The sequence below is a fragment of the Mirounga angustirostris genome, unplaced genomic scaffold (assembly GCF_029215605.1).
Source record: "Mirounga angustirostris isolate CCGP_5_RB_7025 unplaced genomic scaffold, mMirAng1.0.hap1 SCAF_2, whole genome shotgun sequence".
Classification (NCBI taxonomy): Eukaryota; Metazoa; Chordata; class Mammalia; order Carnivora; family Phocidae; genus Mirounga; species Mirounga angustirostris.
In genome coordinates, this window is record NW_026991710.1 from 63,911,730 (window position 1) to 63,931,246 (window position 19,517).

General features: G+C 39.7%; 1 long non-coding RNA gene across 4 annotated transcripts in view; it reads left to right on the forward strand.

Annotated features, from left to right (window-relative positions):
- The window catches only part of LOC123848467 (uncharacterized), a 116,647-nt gene that overhangs the window by 60,536 nt on the left and 36,594 nt on the right, over positions 1 to 19,517 (forward strand). For all 4 annotated transcript variants that reach the window (XR_008506578.2, XR_008506577.2, XR_008506579.1 and 1 more), the window contains one exon: positions 4,272 to 4,548. This is a non-coding gene — a long non-coding RNA (uncharacterized LOC123848467). The remainder of the gene's footprint in view (positions 1 to 4,271; positions 4,549 to 19,517) is intronic.

Consider the following 19,517-nt stretch of genomic DNA (forward strand, 5'->3'; position numbering starts at 1 on the left):
GAGACACCTGTCCCGGGGGACCTTTCTCTGTGCCATGTTCTTTTCTCACATCAAATTTAGCAAGGGGATTTAGTTTTTAAAAAAGGGGATTTAGTTTTAAAAAAAAATTTAGTTTTTTTTTTTAAAGATTTTATTTATTTATTTGAGAGAGAGAGAGAGAGAGAGAGAGAGAGTGCATGAGCAGGGGGAGGGACAGAGGGAGAAGCAGGCTTCCCTCGGAGCAGGGAGCCCGGCTGGGCCTGGATCCCAGGACCCCAGGATCATGACCTGAGCTGAAGGCAGACACTTAACCAACTGAGCCACCCAGGTGCCCCTAGCAGGGGGACTTTAATGGGGCAACTTACAGGGCTTAAGTTATGTGGACTCTGCCAATAGTTTACACAGCAAAGTAGTCCTCTTCAAGCCAGTCAGGTGCTTATAAATTTGAAGGACCAGGCATGGAACCTGAGATTGGTTGTTAGTTTAAAAAGGATCCATTCCAGATAGCGGCCTTACAAAACAAGTGGACCCAGGTTTTAAGGGGCTGTTGGGGAGCACTGCAAGCTGAAAGAAATTTGGGGAAGTTGGCTGAAGGAGAAGCCCTGCTTACACACAGGAATACGCATTCGAAGGAAGAGGCAGCTTTAAACATTGGCCAGGATCAGAAGCATGAGATGTTTTATTTTATTTTATTATTTATTTATTTTTAAAAATCCCTATTATTGAAATACAGTTGACATACAATGTTATATTAGTTTCAGGTCCACAACATAATGACATGACAATTCTATACATTACACACTGCTCACCATGATAGGTATAGTTGCCATCGGTCACCATACAACATTATTACACTGTTATTGATTATATTCCCTATCGTGTACTTTTCTGTGACTTACTTATTTTAGAGCTGGAAGTCTGTACCTCTTAATCCACTTCACCTATTTCACCCATCTCCCTACCTACCTCCCCTCTGGCAACCACCAAGCTTATTCTTTGTATTTTTGAGTCTGTTTCTGTTTTGTTTGTTCGTTTGTGTAATTTTTAAATTCCACATATAAGTAAAATTGTATGGTATTTGTCTTTCTCTGTTTTATTTCACTTAGTGTAACACGCTCTAGGTCCACCCATGTTGTCACAAATGGCAAGATCTCAGTTTTTTTATGGCTAATACTCTCTCTCTCTCTCTCTCTATATATATGTATTTATCTATATATCACATCTTCTTCATCCATTCATCTATCAGTGGACAACTGAGGTTGCTTCCATATCTTGGCTATTGTAAATAAGGCTGCAATAAACATAGGAGTGCATATATCTTTTCAAATTAGTGTTTCCGTTTTCTTTGGATAAATACTCAGAAGTGAAATCAGTAGGTCATATGGTATTTCTATTTTTAATTTTTTGGGAAACCCATACTGTTCTCCACAGTAGCTGTACCAATTTACATTCCCATCAACAGTGCACAAGGGTTCCTTTTTCTTTGCATCCTCACTGGCGTTTGTTATTTATTGTCTTTTTGGTACTAGCCATTCCGACAGGTGTGAGGTGATATCTCATTATGGTTTTGATTTGCATTTCTTTGATGATTAGTGATGTTGAGCATTTTTCATGTGTCTGTTGGCCACCCATATGTCTTCTTTGGAAAAATGTCTATTCAGGTCCTCTGCCCATTTTTAAATCAGATTTTTGGTTTTTTGGTGTTGAGTTGCATAAATTCTTTATATATATAAACTGGCTATTAACCCCTTGTCAGATATATCATTTGTAAATATCTTCTACCATCCAATAAGTTGCCTTTTCATTTTGTTGGTTTCCTTTGCTATGCAAAAAAAACTCAACCACTTTCTTACACCATACACAAAAATAAACTCAAAATGGACTAAAGACCTAAATGTGAGACCTGAAACCATAAAAGTCCTAAAAGAAAACATAGACAATAATCCTTTGGACATCGCCCTTAGACACATATTTATGGATATGTCTCCTCAGACAAGAGAAACAAAAGCAAAAATAAACAATTGGGACTACACCAAAATAAAAAGCTTTTACACAGTGAAGGAAACCATCACAGAGCCATCTTATTTCAGGATGGTCAGATGAGAGCTTGCCTTTTCCCTTACCTCTCTTTCCTACTCCATGTTCTACCTTAGCAAGGTCAGAAACAGCAGCTGACTAAGTGAGGGAGGAAGTGCATGAGACAAAAGGGGAATCTTCTTCTCCCTTTTCTCCTGCAAACAGTAGTTTATCCCAGGACCCAGTTAGGGGAAAGAAAGAAATTTACCATTACATTAACGTTAGAGATTTGATTGACATATTCAACTGGCAAATTTAGTCACTGAATTCAGATCATGATTATAACTTAAAGGGAGTTTAGAAAGAAAAGAAAGAAAGAAAAAAAATTGCCATGAGATTGTCTAAGTTTTCATTTGGAGTAGGGGACAGAATATTTACATTGAACAGTTTAAAAAGATGGTGAAAGATAAAAAGCAAGTTACTTTTATAATAACAACCCATTAATTCTGCTGTTTAACTTATAGGTTACACAAGGTAAAGGAAGAGTTTAGACCAGATGGCATAGAACCTACTAAGAATTCTGGATTTTATTCTGTAAACTGGTGGAGAGACATCAAAGGGTTTTGAGCAGGGACCACCGGAATCTCCTCCATGTGTTATAGAGTTTCAGTCCTTTGCATTAAAGTATTGTGTTTCCTTACATTGTGCACTTACAGAACTGTGCTGTGTCATGCATAACTTTCAGTACTGAAAGTGTACATTACACTCTTGAGAAGGTTGATATTAAACCTAAGTAAAATATCTGTGCTATCACAATAATTTGGGTTGTCTTTACAGAACAGATAAAAGGACCAAGTAGTATAGGAAGGTTGGCAACAAATGAACATATAGAACAGACACAAAGGGTCCATATAAACAAAATGGATGGTGTAATGGTTCACTATGAGCACAACGGTCCTATATAACTGAACCCACAAGTCCTCAGAGTCATACAACAACAAGCTTTCACTTAGTTAACATGGTTGTGGGTTGGCTGAGGTCGACTCATTCAGGCTGAGCTCAACTGGGGCAACTCAACTCTGCTTCATGAGTTGCTCATCTTTCTCACAGGCCTAGAAGGGTATGCCAGATGTATTATTTCAGAGTCATGGCAGAGGTGCAAGAGGACAGGTAGAAGCACCAAAAAGCTGGTTCAGCCTTAGGTCATGACATGCCTGCTAACCCTCCACAGGTCAACTCAAGTCACATAGCCACAGCTAAGCTAAGGGTTGAGAAAATAGCACATACTTTTTGTGGGAGTAACTGCAAAGTCTCGTGGTATGATGGTTGATTTTATGTGTCAACTAGACTGGATCACAGAGTGCCCAGACATTTAGTCGAACGTTATCCTGGTGTGTCTGAGGGTGGTTTCCAGATGAGGTTAATATTTCAATTGGACTTCGACACGTGGCAAAGGGGTGAAGAATCAGGGCCGTTAATGCAACCTACCCAGGTGGTTGCCTAAATCAGTACCATTTAAAAAAGTAGATAAAGATAGAGAAGGATGTTCAAAATGTAACACACGAACACACCCCCATGTACACATGTGTACGTACACATACACAGTTATCATGCAACAGATGCCACAGTTTGGTCAAGAGCACCAACAGTAGTATTACTACCTTGGGCCCTGTGAGGACAGAGACCTTCGTAGTGAAAAGCTAAGCAAAGACTGACAGGGAAACTATGCGTTCTTCTTCAACAGCAGCACAATTAAGGCAAATTCAGGCAGATGGGGGCTGAGGCGGTAGGTATTTCTATGTTTTTTCTTCTGTATTCACTGTAGGACTGGCTACTAGAGGCTCCTTGGGAGCTCTGTGTGTTGATTAGATATCCGTTAGAAGTTTGGGTATGAAGGCATCTGGGTTAGGCAGGGGAGACAGATTCCAGGGCTTTGCCTGAGGTTTCCTTCTGAGGGACTCTCTCCAAGGGTCTCATGCTTCAGGGCTTAGAGAACCAGCTGGGGTTGGACCTGGTTGAAGGGCCAGGAAGGGCAAAGTGCAGAGCACTGCCGGTCCCCTGCCACTGCCCTCACTTGTGACACATCCCACGCCACTTGTACTGAGCTGTAGATCTGTTTTGTCTAACAGTTTTTCCCATTCGTGCCCTATTATTTATTTTAGCTATCTTTATTTTCTTCTTTATTTTGATTTTTTTCTTTTACCATTTTATCATCTTGTTCCTTTTGATCAAGTTGTGATTATCTACTTTTTTTAAGTTTTACGTTTCTTTTTTAGCCTCGCTTTTATAAATGGCCACCAGAAGCTAACATCTCCAGGAACAAGAGCTGCACGTATGGGCTGTGACCCAGCCTTCCTCCCCACGTCAGGGCAACTCCCCGCAGCCGGCGCCACGTCTTCAGGAGCTCCACCTTGCGATGAGACACAAACACACCGCAGCTAGACTGCTGCAAGGCAGGTCCAGGAATGCAAGGGTACTTTCTCTCTTTATCTGTAACCTGCTCTGTCTAAAGCAGAAGATTTATAAGACCCCCCACCCCACGTCTTCATGAAGGTAAGTGGGAGGTGAGGGAGTGGAAATCTGGATCCCTCAGGAGGGCTACCAGGGGACAACTTGCTCCGACTCCCCTGCCAGGGCTGTGGGTGTTCTCTGTCCAAGCCGACTCCATCAGTCTTTAGCGTAGGCTGTCTGACACTGGCTGTATTTACCATGGATTATCTTGGGGTTCTTCTAAAAGACTGTGAATTTTATTGTTTCAGTCAAAGGATTCCTTACCAGGAGGTGGGGACTATAATGCAAACTACCTGGAGCCCAGTTCTGGGGGCTCATTTGGACCAGCGGGATATAGAAGCGGGTCTTCTTCTTCTTCTTCTTTTTAAGATTTTATTTATTTATTTGACAGAGAGAGAGAGAGCACAAGCAGGGGCAGCAGCAGAGTGAGAAGCAGGCTCCCCACTGAGCACGGAGCCCGCTGCAGGACTCAATCCCAGGACCCTGGGATCATGACCTGAGCTGAAGGCAGATGCTTAACCGACTGAGCCACCCAGGTGCCCCCAGTAGAAGCGAGTCTTCTTACATCTGAGTCTTTTGAGCACAGTTTGTCAATGCTATCTCACTTAAGTATCTAAAAAGGAAGGAAAATTAAATACTATTATAATGGGCATGGTGAGAGGAGACCAACCTTCCAAAGCAAATCCTAGTTTTCTGTCACCTACTCTGTGCCTCAGTTTCCTCATCTGTATAATGGTGAGAATGATATTACCTACCTTATCAGGTTTCTGTGAGGAAGAAATGTTACTATGATAGACAGTGCAAAAATATTTGTTCAATTAAGATTCATGCATACATATGTACTTACATGGGCTGTTATGTATTGCTTCATGACCAGTAATGACAGGACAAGAATGAGACTTGCCTTCTCTCTGAGACCTAGAAAGCCAGCTCAGGGAAGAGGTGATTATCTGCAACCAAGGAGAGAGGTCTCACCAGAAATTAACTCTGCCGGCACCCTGATCCTGGACTTCCAGCCTCCAGAACTATGAGAAAATAAATTCCTGTTGTTTAAGTCACCCAGTCTGCAGTATTCTGTCATGGCGATCTGAGCAGGCATACTTCTGGTGTATCTTCCTCTCCTTATAAGGACACCAGTCCTATTGGATTAGGGCCCCCATCCTTATGAGCTCATTTAACTTTAGTTACCTCTTGACAGGCTCTGTCTCCAAGTATAGTTATATTGAGGGTTAGAACTTCCACACACGTATTCGGGGGGGAGGGAGGGGCACAATTTGGCCCACAGTACCATTCAAACACTACTTCCTTAAATACATACAGATGAGTAGAAATCCTTGCTATACACTCAAAATTATTAATAATTTTAAATTTATGTGTTTAATGGTTATCTCGCCTAGTAGACTGAGTTCAATGAGGGCAGGGACAGTGTCTATCTTCCTTGTCAGTATATACCCAATTCCCAGCATAGTGCCTTGCACATGAAAGGTATGCAATAAATATTTATTTAATGAATAAATGGATTCATACTGCCATGCTTCTGTTTAAAAAAAAAAAAGTTTTGGATGTCACCACCTTCCCATATTGAGCCAGAGATCCTCTTGCCCTTTGGATACTTCCTTTGGACCAGCTAGATGCTCTCAAATATAGTGGGTTTTACAGCTGTTCAGGTCTCCTCAATTCCTATCTTACATAACCCTGCTTTACTTACTTTTCACAACGTGCCAGGAAAGAAAGGAGAAAAACATGCTTCTCAAAAAAAATCACACACCAGTTTTACTTGATAAAGTGGCCCATTTCAGATGGCCAGCTGTTCTCTGAGATTCTTCCTCTCAACCCTCTGCCTGCAGTGTCTCTGCTACCTATGAAGTATCTCTTGAAAGCACCTGACCCTCACCTCCTCTGCTTTCCTATTTTCTCTCATCACCTTTTCCTACATTTCTGGTTATCCTAACTAGAGTTATCTATTTCTCCCTGAAATGTCAATCTGTTCTCCCATGTTGTAACCATGCTGTTTGGATAAAAACCAAAGTAATTAACACAACAAGTCCCCCAAATCCCTAAATGGCTGCCCTCTGCCTATTTAGTAGCCTAATCTTGTGCTCTCCATTGCTCTCAGCACCAAGTTCAAACTCATAAAGACAGTTTATGAAGCCGTTTAAAAGCTGGACTTTTAACTGTCCAGTCTCATCTTTCACCAGCTCAAATTACTTCCTTTCTTCTCAATTCCCCTAGCACTTTCTCATCTACAGCCTTCGTAATGTAATTCCCTTTTTCTGGAATCCTTTCTCAGTTATCCATCTGGCTAACTCCACTTCTCTTGCATGCCACTCCACAGATGGCACTTCCTCCAGAAAAACCTCTCCATTCCCCAAATATGGGTCTGGGATCCAACACCTTATCCTTTTCCATCAGAGCAGTCATTATAAAACATCATTTCCTATCAATAAGGCTACTATTCTCCACTCAATCTAATTTAATTTTTCAGTTGTGGGGGAATTAAAATAATGTGTGCATACGTCCTGAAATCCATGGCAACAAAAGACAGCTGGATCTAGAAGCAACTGGAATCAGTAGATGGAAAGCCATTGAAAACTAAGCCAACCATTTCTTAGATACTGCGCTTCTTCCCCATTGTGTCCCTGCTCCTCTCTTTATTCTTTAATGTTCTTATTTCCCTGCAGATTAGTTTCTTTGACCTCATTATGAGGCAAAAGTTGGCCTCCCTGTAGTTCTTGGCTTTTCATGTCCTTCGTTCCAACTTGACAGAGAAACAGATCAGGATAAAATTCTGATGGCCCAGCATGGGCAGGTGTCTGCTACTAATCCAAATATCTCTAGCCAGTGAAGCAAAGTCATATCATATGAACTTCTGTTAGAAACCTCAAATTTGGGGGTTGAAAAACAAATCTCAGAAATTTGCCTCTTGCTGGCCTTAACAGTGCCTTTGTGTGAATTAGAAAAAGCTGCCCTTCCACTGCAAAAGTTTAGTCCTGAATGTGGTGAAAATTATTATAAGGAAATATATATATATATATCTGTCTGTCTATAATGAATAGAATGTAAATAGTACTCCCTAGATTTACAAGCTGTACAAATGTACCTATAAGCCCTGGTTGGGGTTCTCAACCAAGCAAACACCTCAACTAAACAGATACCTCAAATAACTTTCTGTATTAAGTATTAAAAAATGAAAGCTATTATTGGCAACAATACTTCTATTTTGCAAATTGATTCAATCAAGTATTGCACAAAAGAAAGCTAAATTTATTGTATGAGATTGTAGAGAAAAAATAGTCTATTTACACCAAACATATATTTGTTAGAAGGACCTCTCAGAGGTCATTTGTAAAAATGCGTGTGTTATATGTACTGATCAAATTAGAAGATGATATTTTGATTGTTAATTCTAATTGTCAGTCACTAGAAGCCATGCTGGATGGAATTAGAAACTTATTCTATTTGAATCTTATGGGCTCAAAAACTCTACTAATTAAATGTGGCTCAATATCACATCTAACCTATTATCACTGTCTTTCTCCAATCGCCAAATTATGAAACTTCCTTTCAACAATCATATTTGTTTATGATTTTTTTGTGCTCGGTTGGTAACACACACACACACACACTCCTTGTTATGGTTTAATCTGAAGATTACTTGCTGTTCTTTCTTGATAGTAGATGATGGGGTAAACAAGTTACAGAACATGATTTGGCATATGGAAAAAACTAAGGAGTTGAGAAACCAAGGCACCATACTAGTTGGCAGGAAGGGAGATGGTAGCAGATTTGAAATATTTTAGAAAGAATGTTGAATAATGGGTAAGAGATGATTACCAAGGGCTTATGTTGTCTTCTGCAAACACGACTCATACAATTACGCTTCTTTTAAAGAAAATAAGAGCTAGCACAATGCCATAACAACACTCAAATAAAAATAATGAAATCTTAATGCTGATGTGAAGGAGCAGTGCATGAAAGATTAACTGATCAACTGAACTTAAAGTTAGAAATGCAGATAATCTGAATAGGTTCTGAAGTAGGTGAAGTCAGAGGCCCCAGTCTCCTCTGGGTTTGCTCATTTGCTGTGCGGCAGTCATGTTATAGACCACATTCAAGTCTCTAATGCACAGACATATTTGACAGTCTTCATAACATGCCTCTTAAATGGACTTTACTGGTAAAAAAAGGAATGCTGAAAACTTCCTTAAGCAAATTGCTGGCTAAGCTTCCTCCAGTCTGAGAGTGAGAGGGTTAAGTGTTGTGATCATAAACCATACAGTAATTGCTCTCAGACCTATTAGCAGAATGTCTTGCATAGAGTGTCATCCTGCCATTCCCCATGGGTCCTGTTCACTAACCCCTTGCATTTTGATGGTTATTATCATCCAAGCACAAAACATCATTGCTACAACACAGAGCTATCCGCATAGTAATGTATCAACATTAACTTGGTTCCTGAAAATAATTGTTAAAATCCTGATTTTAATTGAAACATGGGATGAGAAAGCCAAGCTTTTATATTTATTCTTAAAGGATGCTAACAATATTAATTTCTGCTGAGATCACAAGAAACACAACTATGTGCATCCTCTTCTGAGGCAACATTGCCACGTTTATAGGAACTCAGGAGTCCTGGCATACTGCTTGTACACTCACTTCGAGAATATTGCTTGCACATCTGGCTCTTTTTAGGATTTTGTGACATGTAAATCATATACTGAGAACTTCGGGGATGCGGATTTTTCAGCAAAATGACGTCTTCTTTCCTAGCTCTTTTGCCATGATGCTTGCATTATAAAACCGCCCCTTTTATCAATATTTTGTAGCTCTCCTTTTTTCTTACAGATTTCTTCATTTATAGACTCAGGTCTATTGGCTTTTTTTTTTTTTCTACTCCTTAATTTTATTAGAAGGATTGACCATTTTAAACAAAGAGTTTTCTGTTTAGTGAATTTGAATCCTCATTTGTTCTTTCATTAAATAAATATTTATTTTGCTCAACTTTTAAAATAACTGTCCAGAATTCATTTGTTTTTTTATTCTTTCACTTTCTGAATAAGTTCCTACACTATTGCAAATATAGTAGGGGCTCTCCTAGGTGCTAGATATACAAAGAAAAATAATACATTATCTGTGCTCTTGAAATGCTCAATATGTGGCTCTGGATTTTAGCCTGTGGTCATTTACTGAATCAAACAAAGACAAGATTCTATTCTAATGGTGTCAGTCATATATATCTAGCTTACCCTGAAACCTAACCATAGTCCATTTACTCAACTTTGAGTAAAACAATGCCTATGGGATATTAAGTACTACAGAAAATATAAATTGATAGGGGAAGAGTATTTCTGATTTCAGAGTATAACTTCTAAGGTGCCTGGGTGGCTCAGTCATTAAGCGTCTGCCTTCGGCTCAGGTCATGATCCCAGGGTCCCGGGATTGAGCCCCGCATCGGGCTCCCTGCTGGGTGGGGAGCCTGCTTCTCCCTCTCCCACTCCCCCTGCTTGTGTTCCCTCTCTCGCTGTCTCTCTCTGTCAAATAAATAAATAAAATCTTAAAAAAAAACAAAAACAAAGTGTAACTTCTAGATTAATTCAACAAGCCCAAATAATGATATATAACACTGGACCCCAAAACTCAGTGGCTTAAAATAATAACCAAATTATCATTGTTTACAGGACTATAGGTTAGCTGGGAGGTTCTTTGAGTCTCGGCTGGCTTCCCATGTACTGACTCTTAGTTATGGATTGGGTAGATTGGTCTGCTTATTTTGGCCAGGTTCTGTTATAAATCTGGGGGTCAGTTGATTGATGGTTGGTCTGGAACATCCTCAACTCTTCTTCACATTCTTATGAAAAGACAGGGAGGTATAGGAGGGAGTAAGTCTGACTGTTGAGTGTAGGCAGGGAAAAAAAAGAAAAACAAACAAACAGAAAACACAGACATTTTTTAAAACTTTGCTGTCATTCCATTTGAAATGTGAATTTGTGCTTCTTTACATTCTTCTAAAGGGGTGTCTAAAAACATCACAGAGTTCTGCTTCTCTTCTTTCCTCTTCCCTTCCTTTCCCCCTTAAATCCCTTTCCTTTTCCCTTTTTTCCCTTTCCTTCTCTTCCCTTCTTCACCTTCCTCTCCCTTTCCTTTCCTCCTATTCTTTTTCTTTTCCTTCCCTGTGGTGTTGGATGGGATTTCAAAATATTGGTGTGATCTCATGTTTTTCAGTGTCTTTCGGTATGTACGGAAATAAATCTAAGTCTATACCTACACAATATATTCTCTCCCTTTGTCCACTCTGAGGGCCTGAGAGAAGAGATACCCCAATAGCAGCACTCAGACATTGGCTTCTGGATACTGCGCTAAAAGAAAAACAGTTCCTTGAAGAAATGGTTGATTCTCAGGGCTGGGGCAGAGAAAGTAAAAGATGAGGCTGGAGCATCTTGTGGTGCTGCAGGATGATGAAGACATCCCCAAAGGACTCAGAAGTCCACTTGAAGGAGTTCCCACTGGCCAAATCTTAAACAATTTTAGCATCAAAATAAAGAATGCTAGTATTGGATTATAACGCAAACAATGAAATTGGAATCTCTGAGTTTATATAATATGAAAATAAATAAATGAATATATCAAATTTTGATAAGAAACATGAAACATATGGTTTCAAAGTATCACCCCACAAAAAATGTATTAATGTGACGTGGAAGAGTATCTTTATAGTAGAGAAACCTAGCAGATACAACATTCTGAGAACAAATTCTCAGTAATGGGACAAATTGAAAGTGTGTACCACCTGATAAGCTGCAATAAGAGCACAGCATTACTTCTGTGCCAGTGATGAATAACATGACTCTAAACTTGAGAAAATATCAGACAAACAAATTGAGTAATATTCAACAAGATAACTGGCCTGTTATCTTCAAAATTGTCAAGGTCATGAAAGACAAGGACAGACAGAGGCACTATTGTGATCTGAAGAAGATTAAAGACACATGACTAGTAAATGCCATGTGTTGTTCTGAACTGGATCATTTTACTATAAAGGACATTATTGGGACAATGGTGAAATTTGAATAGGGTTTGAGAATTTGAAGATTGAAATATACTCATATTAGCTTGATTTAGATGGTCTTGTGGTTATGTTATGAAATGTCTTTGAAGGAAATAAATGTTAAAGTTGGGTTAATAGCACACCTGGTCAGCAACTTTACTTTCAAATGGTTTAGCAAAATGAAGAGTTCTTTGTACTAACTAGCCAATTTTATAATAATTATTTCAAAATTTAATAAAATTCTCCTCTCCCCCCAAAACCGAATAGATTTTCAATTAGTGGCCTTTAATACTGCCATGAGCCCCAAGACAAATACTGGTGCAACATAGTCACTGAACAAATGGGACTGATGGTGGAAACAGTCCTTAATTTTAACTTGTAGGAAATAAAATTATAATAATTATTTCTTGACCATTTACTTTCTCCTGTCACTAAATATATATATATAAATTTCTAATCCTTTACTAGTATTCATTACTAAAGTCTAGGAAACTGTATCTAGGCAAGTTAAGTCACACCATCAGCCAGGGGTGCAGCTGGGATTTAAACCTGTATGGCTTCAGAACTCACCCTCTTCCTGCTAGATTGTGCTGCCACTGCTTTGTCCAGGTATCATAGCTTTCACATTCCATGGTTTGATACGGAGGTTCCAAATTATTTCCATTTTCCTATTTCTAACATCAGCAAGCTACATAACTGAGTTACCAAGTGTTATAGTAATGTCTTTGAGATGAGGTCTTTTTTTTTTTTTTTTTTTTTTTCAGAAGCCCCTAGAAAGGTAATCACTAATGAATGAGATATGTTTCAATGGAGAAATGAGAAAAGAGAATAAGAGTATTTTGTATTTCTGGGAAAACTAGAGCAAGGGGATAAACTGAGGGCTGGGTATGAGAAGAATTAGAAGAAGAATGAGGGTAATCCCCACAAGGGTAGGAAGTTTTTGCTTAGACTAGTATCTAGTACATAATAGGTACTCAGTAAATAAACTTTGAATGAATGAGGAAATTGAAAACAAGGGGATTCTAAAGATAAAATTTGGCCTTCTTTGTAATTTTGCCTAAAGCTAATTTGAATTCCATCCAATATGTATTAGAGAGTACTGTGAGTGCAATTAATCCACCAGTTATGCTGGTTAACTGCTCCTTAAGCAGCACTGGTTTCAGCAAGAAACATTTAAGTATATATATATATATTTTATTCTTATGTTAATCCCCATACATTACATCATTAGTTTTAGATGTAGTGTTCCATGATTCATTGTTTGTGCATAACACCCAGTGCTCCATGCAGAATGTGCCCTCCTCAATACCCACCACCAGGCTAACCCATCCTCCCACCCCCCTTCCCTCTAGAACCCTCAGTTTGTTTTTCAGAGTCCATCGTCTCTCATGGTTCATCTACCCCTCCGATTTCCCCCACTTCATTCTTCCCCTCCTGCTACCTTCTTCTTCTTCTTTTTTTTTCTTAACATATATTGCATTATTTGTTTCAGAGGTACAGATCTGAGAGTCAACAGTCTTGCACAATTCACAGTGCTTACCAGAGCACATACCCTCCCCAGTGTCTATCACCCAGCCACCCCATCCCTCCCACCCCACCCCCCACTCGAGCAACCCTCAGTTTGTTTCCTGCAATTAAGAATTCCTCACATCAGTGAGATCATATGATACATGTCTTTCTCTGTTTGACTTATTTCACTCAACATAATACCCTCCAGTTCCATCCACGTCATTGCAAATGGCAAGATCTCATTCCTTTTGATGGCTGCATAATATTCCATTGTATATATATACCACCTCTTCTTTATCCATTCATCTGTCGATGGACATCTTGGCTCTTTCCACAGTTTGGCTATTGTGGACATTGCTGCTATAAACATCGGGGTGCACGTACCCCTTTGGATCCCTACTTTTGTATCTTTGGGGTAAATGCCCAGTAGTGCAATTGGTGGGTCATAGGGTAGCTCTATTTTCAACTTTTTGAGGAACCTCCATACTGTTTTCCAGAGTGGCTGCACCAGCTTACATTCCCACCAACAGTGTAGGAGGGTTCCCCTTTCTCCGCATCCCTGCCAACATCTGTCATTTCCTGACTTATTAATTTTAGCCATTCTGACTGGTGTGAGGTGGTATCTCATTGAGGTTTTGATTTAGATTCCCCTGATGCCGAGCAGTGTTGAGCACTTTTTCATGTGTCTGTTGGCCATTTGGATGTCTTCTTTGGAAAAATGTCTGTTCATGTCTTCTGCCCATTTCTTGATTGGATTCTTTGTTCTTTGGGTGTTGAGTTTGATGAGTTCTTTATAGATGTTGGATACTAGCCCTTTATCTGGTATGTCATTTGCAAATATCTTCTCCCATTCTGTCAGTTGTCTTTTGGTTTTGTTGACTGTTTCCTTTGCTTTGCAAAAGCTTTTTATCTTGATGAAGTCCCAATAGTTCATTTTTGCCCTTGCTTCCCTTGCCTTTGGCGATGTTTCTAGGAAGAAGTTGCTTCGGCTGAGGTCGAAGAGGTTGCTGCCTGTGTTCTCCTTGAGGATTTTGATGGACTCCTGTCTCACATTGAGGTCTTTCAACCATTTGGAGTCTATTTTTGTGTGTGGTGTAAGGAAATGGTCCAGTTTCATTCTTCTGCGTGTGGCTGTCCCATTTTCCCAACACCATTTGTTGAAGAGACTGTCTTTTTTCCATTGGACATTCTTTCCTGCTTTGTCAAAGATGAGTTGACCATAGAGTTGAGGGTCCATTTCTGGGCTCTCTATTCTGTTCCATTGATCTATGTGTCTGTTTTTGTGCCAGTACCATACTGTCATGATGATGACAGCTTTGTAATAGAGCTTGAAGTCTGTAACTGTGATGCCGCCAGCTTTGCTTTTCTTTTTCAACATTCCTCTGGCTATTTGGGGTCTTTTCTGGTTCCATACAAATTTTAGCATTATTTGTTCCATTTCTTTGAAAAAAGTGGATGGTATTTTGATGGGTATTGCATTGAATGTGTAGATTGCTCTAGGTAGCATTGACATCTTCACAATATTTGTTCTTCCAATCCATGAGCATGGAACGTTTTTCCATTTCTTTGTGTCTTCCTCAATTTCTTTCATGAGTATTTTATAGTTTTCTGAGTACAGATCCTTTGTCTCTTTGGTTAGCTTTATTCCTAGGTATCTTATGGTTTTGGGTGCAATTGTAAATGGGATCGACTCCTTGATTTCTCTTTCTTCTGTCTTGTTCTTGGTGTATAGGAATGCCACTGATTTCTGTGCATTGATTTTATATCCTGCCACTTTACTGAATTCCTGTATGAGTTCTAGCAGTTTTGGGGTGGAGTCTTTTGGGTTTTCCACATAAAGTATCATATCATCTGCAAAGAGTGAGAGTTTGACTTCTTCTTTGCCAATTTGGATGCCTTTGATTTCTTTTTGTTGTCTGATTGCTGTGGCTAGGACTTCCAATACTATGTTGAATAGCAGTGGTGATAGTGGACATCCCTGCTGCATTCCTGACCTTAGGGGGAAAGCTCTCAGTTTTTCCCCATTGAGAATGATATTCGCTGTAGGTTTTTCATAGATGGCTTTTATGATATTGAGGTATGTACCCTCTATGCCTATACTCTGAAGAGTTTTGATCAAGAAAGGATGCTGTACTTTGTCAAAAGCTTTTTCTGCATCTATTGAGAGGATCATATGATTCTTGTTCTTTCTTTTGTTAATGTATTGTATCACATTGATTGATTTGCAGATGTTGAACCAACCTTGCAGCTCAGGGATAAATCCCACTTAGTCGTGGTGAATAATCCTTTTAATGTACTGTTGGATCCTACTGGCTAGTATTTGGTGAGAATTTTTGCATCCATGTTCATCAGGGATATTGGTCTGTAATTCTCCTTTTTGATGGGGTCTTTGTCTGGTTTGGGGATCAAGGTAATGCTGGCCTCATAAAATGAGTTTGGAAGTTTTCCTTCCGTTTCTATTTTTTTGGAACAGTTTCAGAAGAATAGGTATTAATTCTTCTTGAAATGTTTGGTAGAATTCCCCTGGGAAGCCATCTGGCCCTGGGCTTTTGTTTGTTGGGAGATTTTTGATGACTGCTTCAATTTCCTTATGGGTTATAGGTCTGTTCAGGTTTTCTATTTCTTCCTGGTTCAGTTTTGGTAGTTGATACATCTTTAGGAATGCATCCATCTCTTCCACGTTATCTAACTTGCTGGCATAGAGTTGCTCATAATATGTTCTTATAATTGTTTGTATTTCTTTGGTGTTGGTTGTGATCTCTCCTCTTTCATTCATGATTTTGTTGATTTGGGTCATTTCTCTTTTCTTTTTGATAAGTCTGGCCAGGGGTTTATCAATCTTGTTAATTCTTTCAAAGAACCAGCTCCTAGTTTCGTTGATCTGTTCTACTGTTCTTTTAGTTTCTATTTCATTGATTTCTGCTCTGATCTTTATTATTTCTCTTCTCCTGCTGGGTTTAGGCTTTAGTTGCTGTTCTTTCTCCAGCTCCTTTAGGTGTAGGGTTAGGTTGTATACTTGAGAACTTTCTTGTTTCTTGAGAAAGGCTTGTATTGCTATATACTTTCCTCTTAGGACTGCCTTTGCTGCATCCCAAAGATTTTGAATAGTTGTGTTTTCATTTTCATTGGTTTCCATGAATTTTTTTAATTCTTCTTTAATTTCCTGGTTGACCCATTCATTCTTCAGTAGGATGCTCTTTAGCCTCCATGTATTTGAGTTCTTTCTGACTTTCCTCTTGTGATTGAGTTCTAGTTTCAAAGCATTGTGGTCTGAAAATAGGCAGGGAATGATCCCAATCTTTTGGTACCGGTTGAGACCTGATTTATGACCTAGGATGTGATCGATTCTGGAGAATGTTCCATGGGCACTAGAGAAGAATGTGTACTCCATTGCTTTGGGATGGAATGTTCTGAATATGTCTGTGAAGTCCATTTGGTCCAGTGTGTCATTTAAAGTCTTTATTTCCTTGTTGATCTTTTGCTTAGATGATCTGTCCATTTCAGTGAGGGGGATGTTAAAGTCCCCCACTATTATTGTATTGTTGTCGATGTGTTTCTTTGCTTTTGTTATTAATTGCCTTATATAATTGGCTGCTCCCATGTTAGGGGCATAGATATTTACAATTGTTAGATCTTCTTGTTGGATAGACCCTTTAAGTAGGATATAATGTCCTTCCTCATCTCTTATTACAGTCTTTGGTTTAAAATCTAATTTGTCTGATAGAAGGATTGCCACCCCAGCTTTCTTTTGGCATCCATTAGCATGGTAAATGGTTTCCCACCCCCTCACTTTCAATCTGGGGGTGTCTTTGGTTCTAAAATGAGTCTCTTGCAGACAGCATATCAATGGGTCTTGTTTTTTAATCCAGTCTGATAGCCTGTGTCTTTTGATTGGGGCATTGAACCCATTTACATTCAGGGTAACTATTGAAAGATAGGAATTTAGTGCCATTGTATTGCCTGTAAGGTGACTGTTACCGTATATTGTCTGTGTTCCTTTCTGGTGTATGTTGCTTTTAGGCTCTCTCTTTGCTTAGAGGACCCCTTTCAAGATTTCTTGTAGGGCTGGTTTTGTGTTTGCAAATTCCTTTAGTTTTTGTTTGTCCTGGAAGCTTTTTATCTCTCCTTCAATTTTCAATGACAGCCTAGCTGGATATAGTATTCTTGGCTGCATATTTTTCTCAGTTAGTGCTCTGAATATATCCTGCCAGTCCTTTCTGGCCTGCCAGGTCTCTGTGGATAGGTCTGTTGCCAATCTAATGTTTCTACCCTTGTAGGTTACATATCTCTTCTCCCGAGCTGCTTTCAGGATTTTCTCTTTGTCTATGGGACTCGTAAGTTTTACTATTAGATGTCAGGGTGTTGACCTATTTTTATTGATTTTGAGAGGGGTTCTCTGTGCTTCCTGGATTTTGATGCCTGTTTCCTTCCCCAAATTAGGGAAGTTCTCTGCTATAATTTGCTCCATTGTACCTTCTGCCCCTCTCTCTCTTTTTTCTTCTGGGATCCCAATTATTCTAATGTTGTTTTGTCTTATGGTATCGCTTATCTCTCGAATTCTGCCCTCGTGATCCAGTAGCTGTTTATCTCTCTTTTTCTCAGCTTCTTTATTTTCCATCATTTGGTCTTCTATATCTCTGATTCTCTCTTCTGCCTCTTTTATCCTAGCAGTTAGTGCCCCCATTTTTGATTGCACCTCATTAATAGCCTTTTTGATTTCTACTTGGTTAGATTTTAGTTCTTTTACTTCTCCAGAAAGGGTTTCTCTAATAACTTCCATATTTTTTTCAAGCCCAGCTAGTATCTTTAAAGTGATGATTCTGAACTCTAGATCTGACATCGTACTAATGTCCGTATTGAGTAGGTCCCTGGCAGTCGGTACTACCTCTTGTTCTTTTTGTTGAGGTGATTTTTTCCATCTTGTCATTTTGTGCAGAGGAGAATAGATTAATGAGAGAACGAAATGCTAGCAGAGTAACAACATCCCCAGAAAATATACTCTAAACAAATCAGAAAAGACCTGAAGCAGTGGAAAAAGAAACGGAAAGAGAGAAAAAAGAAAAAGAAAAAGATAAAGATAAAAACAAACAAAACAAAACAACAACAACAAAAAAACCCAGAATGTGATCAAATATGATCAGGCTGGTATATAGATCAGTGCCACACACTAGATTTGGGGTGTATTTTGGTCTTTTAGAAGAAAGTGCCTCCCAAAATTTTAAAGAAAGAAAAACTTATATATGTACAAAAATAAGGATTGATATGATGAAGGGATGGAATATGACTGTAAAGATGGAAATTATAAAAAATTTTATAAAAGGAATTGATAAGAAGTTGTTTGAAAAAAGAAAGAAGAGGATTTAAAAAGAGAAAAAAAAAAGGGAGAGAATGTGATCAGGCAGGGGAGTAGAAAAAACCATATACTAGAGATTTAGGGTATATTTTAATCTGTTAGAAGAAACTATCTCAAAATTTTAAAGAGAGAACAACTTATATATATATATGCCAAAAATACTGGTAACTACTATGATGGGATAGAATATGACTCTAAAAATGAAAAATAAAAATGTTTTTTAAAAAAAGGGATTGATAAGATGTTGGTTGAAAAAGGGAAAAAGAAAAATTCAAAAAAAAAAAAAGAAAAAAAGACAGTTAAAAAAAATTAACTTTGAAAGACTAAAGAATCATGGTAAAAAAGCCATGAATTCTATGTGCAGTAGTCCCCTAGCGCTGGAGTTCTGCCGTTCTCATTGATCGGTAAACTTGGTCTTGGCTGGCTGTTCTCGCTGATCTTCTGGGGAGGGGTCTGTTGCCGTGGTTTCCAAATGTCTCTCCAGAGGCGGAATTGCCCCGCCCTTGCCCCCTCCCGGCTAAGTAATCTGCTCGGGTTTGCTCTCCGGGGCTTTTGTTCCCTGCGAGCTTTCCGTACAGCTTTGGAGGTGGAGAGTGAAAATGGCAGCCTCCCAATCTCTGCCCCCGAGGAGCCGAGAACTTGGGGCCCCGCTCCTCAGTGAGCCCCCAGAGAAAAGCCGTCAGTTACTCCCGTCTCCCTGGTCTCCAGCCGAACTCCGTGCTCGCCCGGCCTGTGACCGCACGTTTCTATCTCTGGCACCCGACCCCGTGTGGAGTCTCCAAACCCAGCAGATCCCTGCGGTGCGCTCCCGCGCGGCTCCTCCCCGGGAAGGAAGGTGAGTCTCCCCGGATCTGCCGCTTGTTGGGTCCCTGCTGGAGGAGCAGGGGCCCGACGGTGCCGCGGATCACGGTTTATGGCCACCCCGAGCTGAGAGCCCACGCCTGGGCTCCGCCTCTGCAGCCGGCTTCCCTGCTCCGATACCTGGGAGCTCTGCCACACTCAGGCACCCCCGGTCTTTCTGTGACCCCGAGGGTCCTGAGACCACACTGTCCTGAGGGTTCCACCCCCCGCTTAGCCACCAGAGTGACGTCCCTCAGTGGAGCC